Below are 14,143 nucleotides of genomic sequence, written 5' to 3'. Positions count from 1 at the left end.
CTAGTCTGTAAACTCGTGGTGGCCAGAGATCCTCTCCATCCACTCTTTTGTACTGCACAGCTCTCAAACACTTAGTACAGTGCTTCGCACACACTAAGGGCCCAATCGCTACCATCGATTGAGTGATCCCTATAGGAAATCTGCTGCTTGCTTCTCTGGGGCCAAGAGCTAGCGGAATTTTTTTTATTTTTTCCCCCCCTCTAGCTATAATGGTGCAGCCTAAGCCCCCTTGACTTCTGTGCTTCTGATTCGCCAAGATCACAACAACCTTCAAGACACTAACACTTCTCAGATGCTCTCCTACCCGCTGCCAAAAGATGAAAATATCACCAAAAAGCCCCTAACCGGTTACCGAGACGGTACTAGGAAATCCGACCTATAAGATTGAAATGCTAGCCTAAGGGAAGAGGCGATTAGAGAACTCAGAAGATGGCTAAAGCCCTTATTTGAACAGTTATAGCATAGTCTTTCGTGTGTCACTTAACCAGAAGGATCTAGACCAACTCCGAGAACGCCTAAACTTTCCACCAAGTGGGACCAAAGTTTCTATTACACTTTCAAGAACGTTGGAGTGAGACATTCATATTACAGCTAATGTGGAAAATGCCGTACCTACAAAAAGCAAACAGCAAATCTGAATTTCATTTTTCCTACGGGCATTGATCTTTCACTCAAGCTTTTTTTTTTTTCCACAGAGACCACTTTCACCTATATTTTCCCCACACCTTCTGGGTTGAAGTCTCAACCCTTGTCTTTAACCTATACACAAAAGGAAATTTGTATTTCATCATCAGTGGTATTTATTGAGTGCTTCCTGTACACAGAGCACTGTATCGAGCACTTTGGGAGAGTGCAATCCAACAGTTGGTAGACACGTTCCCTGCCCACAGTGAGCTGACGGTCTAGTACTTGAATCGAGTTCTCTCTCTTGAAAGCAGTTTTGTAATCCAACTAAATTATTAATTCGAAATCTTTTTTGTCTCTTAAATTACTCAAACAGTGCTTAAAAGTGTGATCTATTCAGAACGTAAAAAGTATGACATGTTCTTTTCAGAAAGAGAATCATTCGAAAAGCGAAAGCACCCACCACTTACTTTCTAGGGTCCACTGCAGAGAATCACAAAAGAAAGGACAAAGACAATCCCTGCCCTCAAAAATCTGGGTCACCCAAAGAGGGGAGAGGGTTTTCCCGAATGGGATCTCACCGTATCGCAAAAAGCGGAATAACCTTGACGGGCCCACCAGGCCAGTACCTAGCCCAAACTAAAAACTTTCTAAGCATTTTCTAGAATGTTAAAAGAATAAAAAATTATCCTGGATGGGTACTGCATCCAAAGCTAACGATTAGAGTTCATTTATCTTTCGGGTGGCTCCAATCCTGCACTCCGTTTCCAATTTAGAAATCTGCAAGGTTCCCAGAAAGTTAAAAACACGATCGCATTTGAACGCATTTCTCAGATGCTTCTGACTCCAGAGGTCTTTTACGCATGGCTGAATCATCCCGGACCCCGTGGTATTCAGCGTTAACTGGCAGGACACACGGTCAGGCCAACATGCTAAATTGTTACCTGCTCCATTATTACCTAGGACTCTTTGGTTATAAAAAATTTTACCCCCTCGAATGATAGCTTTAATGGGCAAGAAAGTGATACTCGGTAATGGACAGATCAAAACACTTATTTTGGCAAGTTACCCAGATCTCCCTTTGAACCAGCAATAACAAACCCTCATTACGGTAATTGATGAGGGACTCGGCTACCTATACGAAAGATACCTACTCGCACGTCGATGAACCACAGCCTCGGTACGTCACGCCCGATTTGAGACTCGCCGCGTACAAGCTTCGTAAATAGTCTCCAATTAAAATAGCCTAATTTCCTTCCCCAAATATATCGGTAGAAAGTTTGGTTTGCCACCGGGTCGACCTCGTAATTATAGTTAAAATGACAACCGCCAGTCATAAGGGGCCCATCTGCTTCAGGAAGATGAAAGGCTCCGCTGCCGCACGGTGACTTAACGTGGTTAATCAACAGAAAAACACCTGACAGTTCCAATGCAAGTTAAAAGACTGCTACGAAAATCACACCGAAAGAAAAAAAAAAAAATGAAAATTCGAGATCACCTACCGCCTGGGGCGGGGAGGCAGAAAAGAAAACCAACTTTGCAAAGTTTCAAGTTTGGATCAAATTGTGCCATGTCTTTGGGGTAGCCTTTCATTAAACATTCAAGAGTCATGCACAAAGAAGAATGAGAGAATGTCATAGCAACTTGGCCTTTGTTCCTCTCCCACTCCATTCAGAATGGACAGCCTATCAAACGAGATCCTGTTCTTAACCATGAGACTACAGGAACAGAATGGCTGAAAGGGGGGGGGGGGGTGGGAAGGGGGAGAGGCAAGTGGCTGAATATCCAATTCAAGGCTCAAAAATCGAAATCGCCCAAGTTTCTTTTCCACACACCCCCCTTTTTTTGAAAATAAACTTGCAGAGCGACAGAAGAACACTGAAGCCACACAGAGCCTTCTCCCTCCCAAGCCACTCACCGCTGTCCTCCAACTGCTTCGGGCACCGTGTCCCAAGCCTAAATAAGCCTATATTGGGTTTTGGAGAAGGCCTGCACAATTTCCTACCGGTGATCGACTATATTCCCACGAGCCCCCCCAATCAATCTGCTCTTTTAGCCCTCGAACCCCCCGCCCCGGTTGATAGGAGCGTGGAGTTTAATCGACGACCTTCCAGTCCTCCAAAAAGGGGCTCATCCGGCGGCCCCATCTTCCCTCTAGACTGGGAGCTCGTTGTGAGCAGGGGGGGGTGTGTTTGATCTGGTGCTCTCCCAGGCGCTCAGTACAGTTCACGGCGCGGGGTCGGGCCTTAACCACCAACAGCATTATTATTAGAGTGCTAGGCGCACAGGAAGCGCTCAACCAATACGATGCTTAATAATTATCGTCTTCCTGCAGCCTTGTACTCATTTCTACCCAGGCGGAAAAAGCTAAGGAAGGTTTTTAATATATATATATATATATATATATATATATATATGTGCGTGTGTGTATCTATATATGTGAGTGTGGGGGGGATATATATGAACTCAGGGGTCGAAACAGCCAATTTACTTCCACCGCGAATGCAGAGCGGGGCCAAAATATGCCATTCTCGCCACGTCGTACCCCAAAAGCAACAACCCGCTGACGAAGATGAGATAAGCCGCTTTAGGAATGTCAATGAAGACAGCGAGTAAAAGGTTCAACCCACTACGCTCCAAAACCACGCTCCGGGGCGAGGGCGCGCACACACACAAGGTTGGAAAACATCAACAACAACAACGACAAAAAAAAAAGCCCCCACATTTCGAGGTGGGGGGGGGGGGAGAGTAGAGATTCACGCCTCCGAAGCCCAACTCCAAAATGAATGGTCGGCTCTGGGTTGTGTTTTTTTTTTTTTCCTTCCCCCCAAAGCAGACGTGCCCTACTCCGGGGGGCGGAGGGAAGGAATCCAATAAAAAGAGACTCCCCAGGAGGCGGCGACGGGCCCCGACGTGGGGCTGCTGAAATGGGGGAAATTCACATCGGAGGCGACGTCGGCCCGGCGATTGTTCCCGGGGGCCGCCGCCCCCGCCGGCGCATTCATTCCGGCCCCTCCCCCGGGCCGGGCCGGTCCTGCCGCTGACCCCCGCGGCCGCCTCCTCCTCCTCCTCCTCCTCCGGGGGTCAAAGGGCAGCTCCCCGGGCCTCCTCCCTCCAGAGCCTCCGCGGATGGGCCCATAAGAGACCCACCTCCCCCCGCCGGCGCGTCGGGCGCGTCCTCCCGCTTACCGGGCCGGCCGGCGGGGCCGGACGAAATCAGGGCCGACGGCGCAGCTTCGGGCGGGCGCTTCCCATGCGGGCCGCGTCGTGCGGGGGCGGCGGGGGCTCCGGGGGCGGCGGTATCCAGGGGCCGGGGCTGCAGCCGGGGTCGGGCGGGCCCTAGTGGGGTGGGGCCGGGCGGGCGGGACGCGCTGGGCGGCGGCGGCGACGGCGCCTCCCCGGCTGGGGCTCCCGATCCATCGCGCTCCGGGCCCGGCCGGCCTCTGACGCCCGGCCCCGGCGGCGGCGGCGGCGCCCGATGAGACGCGCCCGCCCATTGGCCCGCCGCGTCCGCGCCCGCCATTGGCCGGACGGACGGCGGGGCGGCCCCGCCCCCCCCGACGTCACGCCGCCCGACGGCCAATCGGAGGCGGCGGCGGCCGGCGGGGCGGGGGGAGGGGGAAAGGGCCGCGCCGATTGGTCGCCCGCCGAGCGCGGCGCTTCGTGGCGGGGCGCGTCGACGTAAGGGGAGGAGGGGGGGACACCCGCGGCCTCCATTGGTCGAGAGCGGGGGGAGAGGGGGCGGGACTTGTCCGTCGGGCGTCTGCCATTGGCTGGTTCGAAATGCCGGAAGCGATGCGGCGCAGGGCGGCCGGGAGGGGGCGGGCTTCCTGCCAACAGCCCGGGCGGGGGAGCCGGAGGGCCTGGGTTCTAATTCCGCCTCCGCCTCTGGCCGGCTTTGGGCAAGCCTCTGTCCCTCGGCGATCTCATCTGGAAAAGGGGGAGGAAGACGGTGAGCCCCATGGGGGACAGCCTGATGACCTGCTATTCATTCATTCAATAGTACTTATTGAGCGCTTACCATGGAACGCTTACTAGAGAAGCAGCGTGGCTCAGTGGAAAGAGCCCGGGCTTCGGAGTCAGGGGTCATGAGTTCGAATCCCCGCTCTCCCCCTTGGCAGCTGGGTGACTGTGGGCAAGGCACTTCGCTTCTCTGGGCCTCAGTGACCTCACCTGGAAAATGGGGATGAAGGCTGGGAGCCCCACGTGGGACAACCTGATTCCCCTGTGTCTACCCCAGCGCTTAGAACAGTGCTATGCACATAGTAAGCGCTTCACAAATACCAACATTATTAGAGAAGCAGCGTGGCTCAGTGGAAAGAGCACGGGCTTTGGAGTCAGGGGTCATGAGTTCGAATCCCAGCTCTGCCACTTGTCAGCTGTGTGACCGTGGGCAAGTCACTTCACTTCTCTGGGCCTCAGTGACCTCATCTGTAAAATGGAGGTTAAGCCTGGGAGGCCCACGTGGGACATCCTGATTCCCCTGTGTCTACCCCAGCGCTTAGAACAGTGCTCGGCACAGAGTAAGAGCTTAACAAATACCAACATTATGATTATTCCCTGGGCCTCAGTTACCCCATCTGTAAAAGGGGGATGAAGACGGGGAGCCCCACGTGGGACAACCGCATCACCTTGTATCTACTCCAGTGCTTAGCACAGTGCCTGGCACAGAGTAAATGCTTAATGAATACCACCATTATTCATTCAGTAGTATTTATTGAGCGCTTACTATGTGCCGAGCACTGTGCTAAGCGCTTGGAATGGACAATTCGGCAACAGATAGAGACAATCCCTGCCCAATGACGGGCTCACAGTTCATTCATTCAATAGTATTTATTGAGCGCTTACTATGTGCAGAGCAGTGTACTAAGCGCTTGGGATGAACAAGTCGGCAACAGATAGAGACAGTCCCTGCCGTTTGACGGGCTTACGGTCTAATCGGGGGACAGACGGCAGAGCAAAACAGAACGAAACAAGACAACGTTATCACGATAAACATTATCTTGATTATTATTATCCCAATGCTTAGAACAGTGCCTGGCACAGAGTAAGCGCTTAACAAATACCAACATGATTATTATTATGACCTTCGCCACTGGGCAGTTGTGTGACTTTGGGCAACTCACTTCACTGGGCCTCAGCTGCCCCCATCTGTAAAATGGGGATGAAGACTGAGAGCCCCACGTGGGGCAACCTGATGACCTTGTACTTACCCCCAGTGCTTAGAACGGTGCTTGGCACATAGTCAGCACTTAACAAACACCATCATCATCATCATCACTGTTCCCCGATTGACATTTATAATTCAGCACCGGCGAGATTGGTCGCTGGGGCTCGGGGCTAATCAGGCTGAATTCGGGACGTGGAAATAAATCCACGGCCCCATCTGAGACTATATAAACCCGGACGCCACAGATACAGGTACAATACAGGAGTCACACAGGGAAGGTGTTTAGGGAAAATAAAGTAAAAAAACCTTCACACTTGACTCTGTGTTTTTCCCCTTTTATTTCCTGCGGGTGTAGCTTTATAGGGAAGATATCGAGGTGGGAGGAAAGATGGAACTGGGTAAGTGTGAGCCCCTTATTATTATTACTAATACTCACTATGTGCCAGGCTCTGAACTAAGCCCTAGGTGGGTAGAAATAAATCAGGTTGGGCACAATCCCTGTCCCACGTGGAGCTCACAGTCTCAATCCCCATTTTCCCGATGAGGTAACTGAGGCCCAGTGAAGTGAAGGTCACACAGCAGACACGTGGCGGAGCGGGGATTAGAACCCATGACCTTCTGACTCCCAGGCCCGTGCTCTATCCGGTAGACCATGCTGCTTCTTGTGGGCCAGGGATGGTGGCGAATTTTCACCTTTGTATTCTTTACCAGCCCTTAGTGTGGTGTTCTGACCACAGGAAGCGCTCACTAAATATTACTTCTGTTATTAGTGGGAGGAGAAGAAGAAGAAAAATGCTGCTACTGATTGCATTCACCGGGAAAGTACTCTCGCGTAATACCGAAACCCAATGTAGAGAGGGCTGACCGGTTTTCGGGGGAACAGAATTCTGTTTCCGAATTGCGTTCTAGAAGATTACTCTTTGGGGCCATAGTTTTTCCCCTCCTTAAAGAGGTAATCCTATTTTACCTCACGGGGCCATGGGGTCATTAAATTACGGGTCTGAACATTTCACGGTTGCTGTTGGAAACAAACAGCGAAGGGCAACGGTAGGCCACCTCAGAAAGTTTTTCAGGGTGAAAAAGCACCACGCTGAAAATGTTAATCATTTAGCTTTCTGGGTGTGTGAAAGAGGACGTCTCTCGAATGACGTGTGCAGTGTCCGCTGCTCATCTAGGGAAAAGCTGAAGCGGCCTTGCAGACAGCCATATGCCTCCCATGAGAAGGAAAGAATGCTGGTCTCACTAATTTTACTAAGTATACAACCTGGAAAAAAAATCAAGGTATTGATTTTTAAAGTTGCTCCAAAGTATTTGAGTGTATACTGTTTTCGTCACACTGAACTAGGCCCTTGGGAGAGTACAATAAACGGATGAAAGACATTGGCCCGCTCCAGAAGGAACTAAAGGTTGTACCCATTTTACTGCGAAAAGCTGAATACCCAATCCAATAGATTAATTTTTACATACAGCACCTCAAACCGTTTGTGTCTCCAGGGTTTCAGCAAGTACCAGATTTCAACACATTGAATAGTGGTAACAGTATTAACCGAGCACCAGTTGCCTGGTTCTACCTCGGGCAGTCTGTTTTTCAGCAGGACTGTGTCCTGTCCAGTATGGTGACACCCCTGGATGCCTTTATGTCCGATATTTTTATTTTTTCTGCCTCCGGCTTCCCTCCTGCCACTGAGGTCCAGAGTGCAGAAGTGATACCCGCGTTCACACCGATCTGGGAAGCGAACGGCAGGACGGCCCAGTGGATAGAGCTCGGGCCTGAGAGTCGGAAGGTCATGGGTTCTAAATCCGGCTCTGCCACTTGTCTGCTGTGTGACCTTGGGAAAGTCACTTCCCTTCTCTGGGCCTCAGTTGCCTCATCTGTAAAATGGGGATTGAGACTGTGAGCCCCATGTGGGACGGGGACTGTGCCCGACCTTTCCCCATTGCCCCGACCTGCTTTCTTTACTCTACCCCACTGTCCCCACCCCATATGTAAAATGTACAAATTTATAATGATAATTCTATTTATTTTTATTAATGATGTGTATACATCTATAATTCTATTTATTTATGATGACGCTACTGATGCCTGTTTACTTGTTTTGATGTCTGACTCCCCCACCCTTTGAGTCTGTGACCCCACCGTGGACAGGGATTGTCTCTGTTTTTTGCTGAATTGTACTTCCCAAGCGCTTAGTACAGTGCTCTGCACACAGTGAGCACTCAATAAATACGATCAAATGAAGGAATGAATGAACCCGATTTGCTTGCATCTACCCCAGCGCTTAGTACAGTGCCTGGCACAGAGTAAGCCCTTAACGAATACCATAATTATTATTATTATAATGGTTTTGAGGGAAACGCAGGGGTAAGGGGGGGGGCCCTCCAAGAGAAATGCTGAAGATTCTGAAGAACTTGGCAAAATGGCAGGCATCACCGAGAATATACCCAATATTTTTGAGCATTGGCAGCAACCACACTAGTATTGAACTAAAGCAGACAAAGGAAGACCATCTAGTCTGTAGCGGCCTTGCCGGAGCCCAGAGAAGCGGTTATAATGGGGCAACTCTAGAACCTAGTGATTAGTGGAAAGGTTGCCCCTGTACTCTTGTATTTTTTTGGGGGGGAGGTAAAAATAGTTTTCATTTTTGATAAATACTACTTGCAACTCAGTAATTTTCCTGGAGGCCTATCATTTTGTATCTTCACAAACTTTAAAACATTTCAGCATTGGGATTTTTTTTTTTAGAAACACCACCCTGTACTAGATCGTCAAACTATTTAGAGAAGCAGCGTGGCTCAGTGGAAAGAGCACGGGCTTTGGAGTCAGGGCTCATGAGTTCGAATCCCAGCTCTGCCACTTGTCGGCTGTGTGACTGTGGGCAAGTCACTTAATTTCTCTGTGCCTCAGTTCCCTCATCTGTAAAATGGGGATTAAGACTGTGAGCCCCACGTGGGACAACCTGATTCCCCTATGTCTACCCCAGCGCTTAGAACAGTGCTCGGCACATAGTAAGCGCTTAACAAATACCAACATTATTTAGGTTTTCGGAGGGGTTCCCTTGAAAGGCATTGACGATACGCTGGTCAAATGATTTCTAACATGTTGGCAGATGTGGCTTAGTCTGTGTGTAAAGATTGGAAGAGATGAAGGTACGTGAGATACGAAGGTTTTGAATCTCTGTAACCATCTTTTCCAACAAATATTGAGAAGACCATGATTTTACCTGGCCACCGTTTCTTTACCGATAAAGCTGGTGCTTAGTTTACTAGAAACTCTGCTAGGTGACCATAGGTATAAGTGAAACCACAGTCTCTTCAGCCTTCTCCTCTAAACTCGCAGTAAAGCCAAAGATAAATTGGCCGGGGAGGCTGCGTTCTTCTCTCGTGTCTAGAAGTGATCCCCGGGGAACCCAAGTGAATTAGGTTGATGGAAATGATTGTGACAGCGGCACTCTCCTGTTGGTGCCAGTGCTGGGCATAACTACGGTATTTTCATTTTCCAGAATTGTCAAGATAGAAACTCGAATGCTGAATTCAGGCAAGACTTAAAAAAACCCAACAAATCCCTAAATCCTCTTTGTATCCAATGATGACATTCCTGGAGAGGGTCCTGGGGAAGGTTGTAGCCTGGTTCAGGTATTACCAGTTGCCTCTGAACGTTGGTGAATTCCAAATACATTTTTCCAGCAAAGGAGATCATTTTAACAAGCCAGGGGTAGGCAAGAAAATCACCTTTTCAGAGGTTATCATTCACTCATTTGGAAGGCGGATCTAAGTGAATGTTGTGTGACGACAATGTGCGGTTATTAAGTGGGACCCTACATTTCTGGGAAGGGGAATCTACATTATCCAATATGTGTCCCGTTAAGGGGCGGTTATGAATGTACCTATTAATCTTCCTTCTGATTCCAGCTTGATGGAACCCTTTAAAAATTCCTACGGGTATCAAAAACAACACAAAAATTCAATTATATGTATATATGTATGTATATTTAATTAGCCTTAAAATAATACATCACCAGACAAAACCAGTTTAGACGTGGTTTGCAATCAGTGGTATTTTTTGAGCCCTTACTATGTTTAGAGCACTGTACTAAGCGCTTGGGAGAGGACGATACATGGAAGAACTGCTAACTTGGGCTTTCTTGGACTAGGAAAGGCCAGGAATTCCAAAACAGAAATTCCTTAGTGAAAAAGTGGATTTTACCAGGTGCTTAAGTACAGTGCGCTGCACATAGTAAGGGCTCAATAAATACCATTGATGATGATGATGGTGTTAAATGCAGGTAAATATCATCCTAGTTAAAGCAATCACCTGTAAACCTCGAACCAGCTGCAGATCTGGAAAGCCCACCTACCCGCAGACTCCGGTAACAAAGAACAGATCTGTTCCCCCTCGTTATAATAAATAGTATTTACTGAGCACCTACTGTACTAAAGGTTTGGGAGAGTAAAATAAAAGCTAAAGAAACGGCCCCTTCTGTCAAGGATTTTACAATCTAGGGGGGAAGTTAAAGCTGACACCAATTTTTTACTTAGAGTGGGGGCAGGAGGGAAAAGAGAACTAACATTGAAAATAGCAAGGATATGGAAAGATGAGTAGATGAATAAATAAATGGAAAAAAATACTATGCATGAATTAATATATGATTGTACACATATATATATACACTGCTCTTAAAAATCTTTAGGGAAGATCATTTGTCAATTTTCTTTCAAAAAGCATGCCACTACTTCATAATCTTCTTTCTTTTCAGGGAGTTCTTCTTATAATCTCAATTTTTCCTGCTCCAGTTTGAGACCATTTCTCAATGGGAGAATGGGAAACAGATGAGAACCACGTGTAAAACTACAAGCTTGAAGACCATTATAAAGTCACCTCTCAGCCTTCTCTTCCCCTGGCTACTTAATTATTTTTTTCTTCTAAGGGTCCATTTTCCAAGCTCGTAATCATCGTCACTGAACTTCTCTCTGTCCTCTCCGAATTTTCCACCTCGCTTTTCCGAGGCTGCACTCAAGTCTGAACTCACTTCTCTTTGTAAGAGACCCTTGGTTCCACGATCAGTAATTCGAGGCTTTCTTTTTTGGTTCCTATACACTATACTCCTTAGCTCTTCCCTTCTTATTTTTGCCTTCTTAAGTCATTATTTGAGGTTGCGTCACTACTGACTCATTAAGCTACTCGGGTACTTTTTCCATCGAATTTGCATGTAAGTAGACATTTGCAGGTTCTTTCCGGTCTTACGATTCGTAATTCTTTATGCTCGTTTCCAATGTCTAAATATAACGGGAGCTGACTGGAAGTTTCAGCCATACTTCTCTCTCTGTTTTGTGAGCAAGAGAGGAAGAGTGATCAATCTTAGAGGGAAGTTATTATAGACCTCTAAGAAACTCATCTGACTCAAAAATCCAGAGCAACGGAGGGAAGAGAATGGCAGAGGTCATTGAAGTCGGTTAGAGTAATACCTTAAAGATAATGATTGGTTATCGGAGGTTTTGGGGTCACGTTATGTACCTGAAGGTTCAAGCAAATCAGCATCGGGCCTGCTGCTTTCCTTTGGAGGGGTGGAAGGACCCGGAGCGGTTGAAAATCTTGCAGGGGGACGCGGTTGGCCTTGGGCTCCCTGGTCCGCCATCTGTCCCCTCCACTGGCCTCATCTCTCCATCCTTGACCCGAGGACTGGAGGGAGGGTCAATAAAGTCATTTCCTCCAAAATTCTGACTTCCTAGACTCTGATTGTTTGCTATACGCCAAGCACAGCGTTGGCCCTTGGGGCAGAATCATTTGCTCTTGATTCTATTTATTTGCTATTCTTTAAACGAGATGTTCATCCCCTCGATTCTATTTATTGCTATTGTTCTTGTCTGTCCGTCTCCCCCGATTAGACTGTAAGCCCGTCAAACGGCAGGGACTGTCTCTGTTACAGAATTGTACATTCCAAGCGCTTAGTACAGTGCTCTGCACATAGTAAGTGCTCAATAAATACTATTGAATGAATAACCAGGTGGAATATAGTCCCGACCCACAGCGGGTTCACAGTCTGAGAACAGGTATCAGATCCCCGTTTCACTGATGAAAAAACAAAGGCACCGGGAAGTTGTGACTTGCTCAAAGATCACTCTTATCTACATTAATGTCGGTCTCCTCCTCTAGACTGTGAGCTTGTTGTGGGCAGGGAATGCGTCAGTTTGTACTCTTCCAAGCGCTTAGTCCAGTGCTCTGCATATGGTAAGCACTCAGTAAATACAACTGAAGGAAGGAAGGAATGAACGGATGACCCAGCAGCCAAGTACTGGAGCAGAGACTAAAATCCAGGTCTCCTAATCTTCAAATGTTGGTAGGGGAAGGAGAAAAGGGGAAGGGGGAGTGTGTGTGTGTGTGTGTGTGTGTGTGTGTGTGTGTGTGTGTGTGTTTCTCAGACCTGAGCTTGCTCATGTGTTAAGGTATGTGTGTATGTTGTGTCAGGGTTTTTAATGTGTGTGTTTTGTCAGGCCTGAGGTCATTCGTGTGTTAAGGTGAGTGTGTGTGGTGTCAGGCTCCTTGCTGGGTGTGTTTTGTCAGGCCTCAGCTTGTTCATGTGTTAAAGTGTGTATGTTGTGTCAGGGTCTTTTCCTGTGTGTGTTTTGTCAGGCCTGAGCTTATTCGTGTTAAGGCATGTGTGAATGTTTTTCACATGTGTGTGTTTTGTCAGGTCTGAGCTCATTCATGTGTTAAGGCATGTGTGTGAATGTTGTGTCAGGCTCTTTTGCGTGTGTATTTTGCCAGGCCTGAACTTGTTCATGTGTTAAGGTGTGTGTGTATGTCTGGGTCTTACATGTGTGTATTTCTTAGGCCTGAGGTTGTTCGTGTGTTAAGATGAGTGTGTATGTTGTGTCAGGCTCCTTCCTGGGTGTGTTTGTCAGGCCTCAGCTCATGTGTTAAGGTGTGTAGGTTGTGTCAGGATTTTTTGTGTGTGTTTTGCCAGGCCTCAGCTCATTCATGGGTTAAGGAATGTGTGTGAATGTTGTGTCAGGCTCTTCCACGTGTGTGTTTTGTCAGGCCTGAGCTCGTTCATGTGTTAAGGTGTGTGTGTATGTCTGGGTCTTTCATGGGTGTGTTTTGTCAGACCTGAGGTCGTTTGTGTGTTGGGGTGAGTGTGTATGTTGTGTCAGGCTCCTTCCGGGGTGTATTTTGTCAGGCCTCAGCTCGTTCATGTGTTAAGGTGTGTATGTTGTGTCAGGGTTTTTTGTGTGTGTTTTGTCAGGCCTGAGCTCATTCGTGTGTTAATGTGTATGTGTATGTCAGGGTGTTTCATGTGTGTTTCTCAGGCCTGAGGTCGTTCATGTGTTAAGGTGTGTGTGTATGTTGTGTCAGGGTTTATTGTGTGTGTTTTGACAGGGCTCAGCTCATTCGTGTGTTAAGGTGTGTGTGTGTCTGGGTCTTTCGTGTGTGTGTTTTGTCAGGCCTGAGGTCGTTTGTGTGTTAAGGTGGGTATGTTGTGCCAGGCTCCTTCCTGGGTGTCTTGTCAGGCCTGAGGTCGTTCATGTGTTAAGGTGTGTGTGTATGTTGTGTCAGGTTTTTCGTGTGTTTTGCCAGGCCTGAGGTCGTTCGTGTGTTAAGGGGTGTATGTTGTGTCAGGTCTTTCATGTGCGTTTTGTCAGGCCCGAGCCCGTCTGAGTGTTGTGTAAGGCGTGTGTGAATGTTGTGTGAGGCTCCTTCCTGGGCGTCCTCTGTCAGGCCCGAGCTCGTCCGTGTGTTGTGGAAGGCGTGTGTGTGAATGGTGCGTCTGTGGCGTGTGCGTCTGGGTGAACCCGTCAGTCCCTCCGTCCGTCGCCCCGCTTGCGGCCCAGGCGGGCCTAGCGACCGTCGGTAACCTCTGACCCCAAACCCTGCCCTCTCACGACCGACCGGAAGTCAGGCCGGGGACGAGGCCTCCGGGCGGAAGCCGGGCGGCGGACGGCGTGGGCGGGCTCCGGGACGGCGGCAGGCGGAGCGTCCGGGGGGGGGGGGAGGGGGGGAGTGCGCATGCGCAGCGGCCGCAGGGAGCGCACGGACGGCCTCACGCATGCGCCTCGCCCTCGCTGGCGCCCCGTCGTCCCCCACCCACCGTTGGGCGTGGCGCGCGGGCGGCCTCACGCATGCGCCTCGCCCTCGCTGGCGCCCCGTCGTCCCCCACCGGCCGTTGGGCGGGGCGCGCGGCCGCACGCATGCGCCGTGCCCCCGCTGGCGCCCGACTCCCCGCCCCACGCGGCCGCACGCATGCGCCGTGCCCTCGCTGGCGCCCGACTCCCTGCCCGCGGGGCGGGGCGCGCGGCCGCACGCATGCGCCGTGCCCTCGCTGGCGCCCCGTCGCCCCCCCCCCCCCCTCCCCG

At 49.5% G+C, this 14,143-nt stretch overlaps 1 protein-coding gene across 1 annotated transcript in view; it reads right to left on the bottom strand.

The window, feature by feature from the left end:
- ANKRD11 (ankyrin repeat domain 11) overlaps window positions 1-3,896 on the bottom strand; it is a 301,832-nt gene extending 297,936 nt beyond the window's left edge. The window contains exon 1 of the mRNA XM_029074876.2: window positions 3,814-3,896. The gene's annotated coding sequence lies outside the window, so the exon portion shown is untranslated. The remainder of the gene's footprint in view (window positions 1-3,813) is intronic.
- Window positions 3,897-14,143: the final 10,247 nt, after the last annotated feature.

Source organism: Ornithorhynchus anatinus, chromosome 11 (genome assembly GCF_004115215.2).
Source record: "Ornithorhynchus anatinus isolate Pmale09 chromosome 11, mOrnAna1.pri.v4, whole genome shotgun sequence".
Taxonomy (NCBI): domain Eukaryota; kingdom Metazoa; phylum Chordata; class Mammalia; order Monotremata; family Ornithorhynchidae; genus Ornithorhynchus; species Ornithorhynchus anatinus.
Note: the sequence above shows the minus strand (reverse complement) of the source record. Positions and strands in the feature narration are given on the sequence as shown.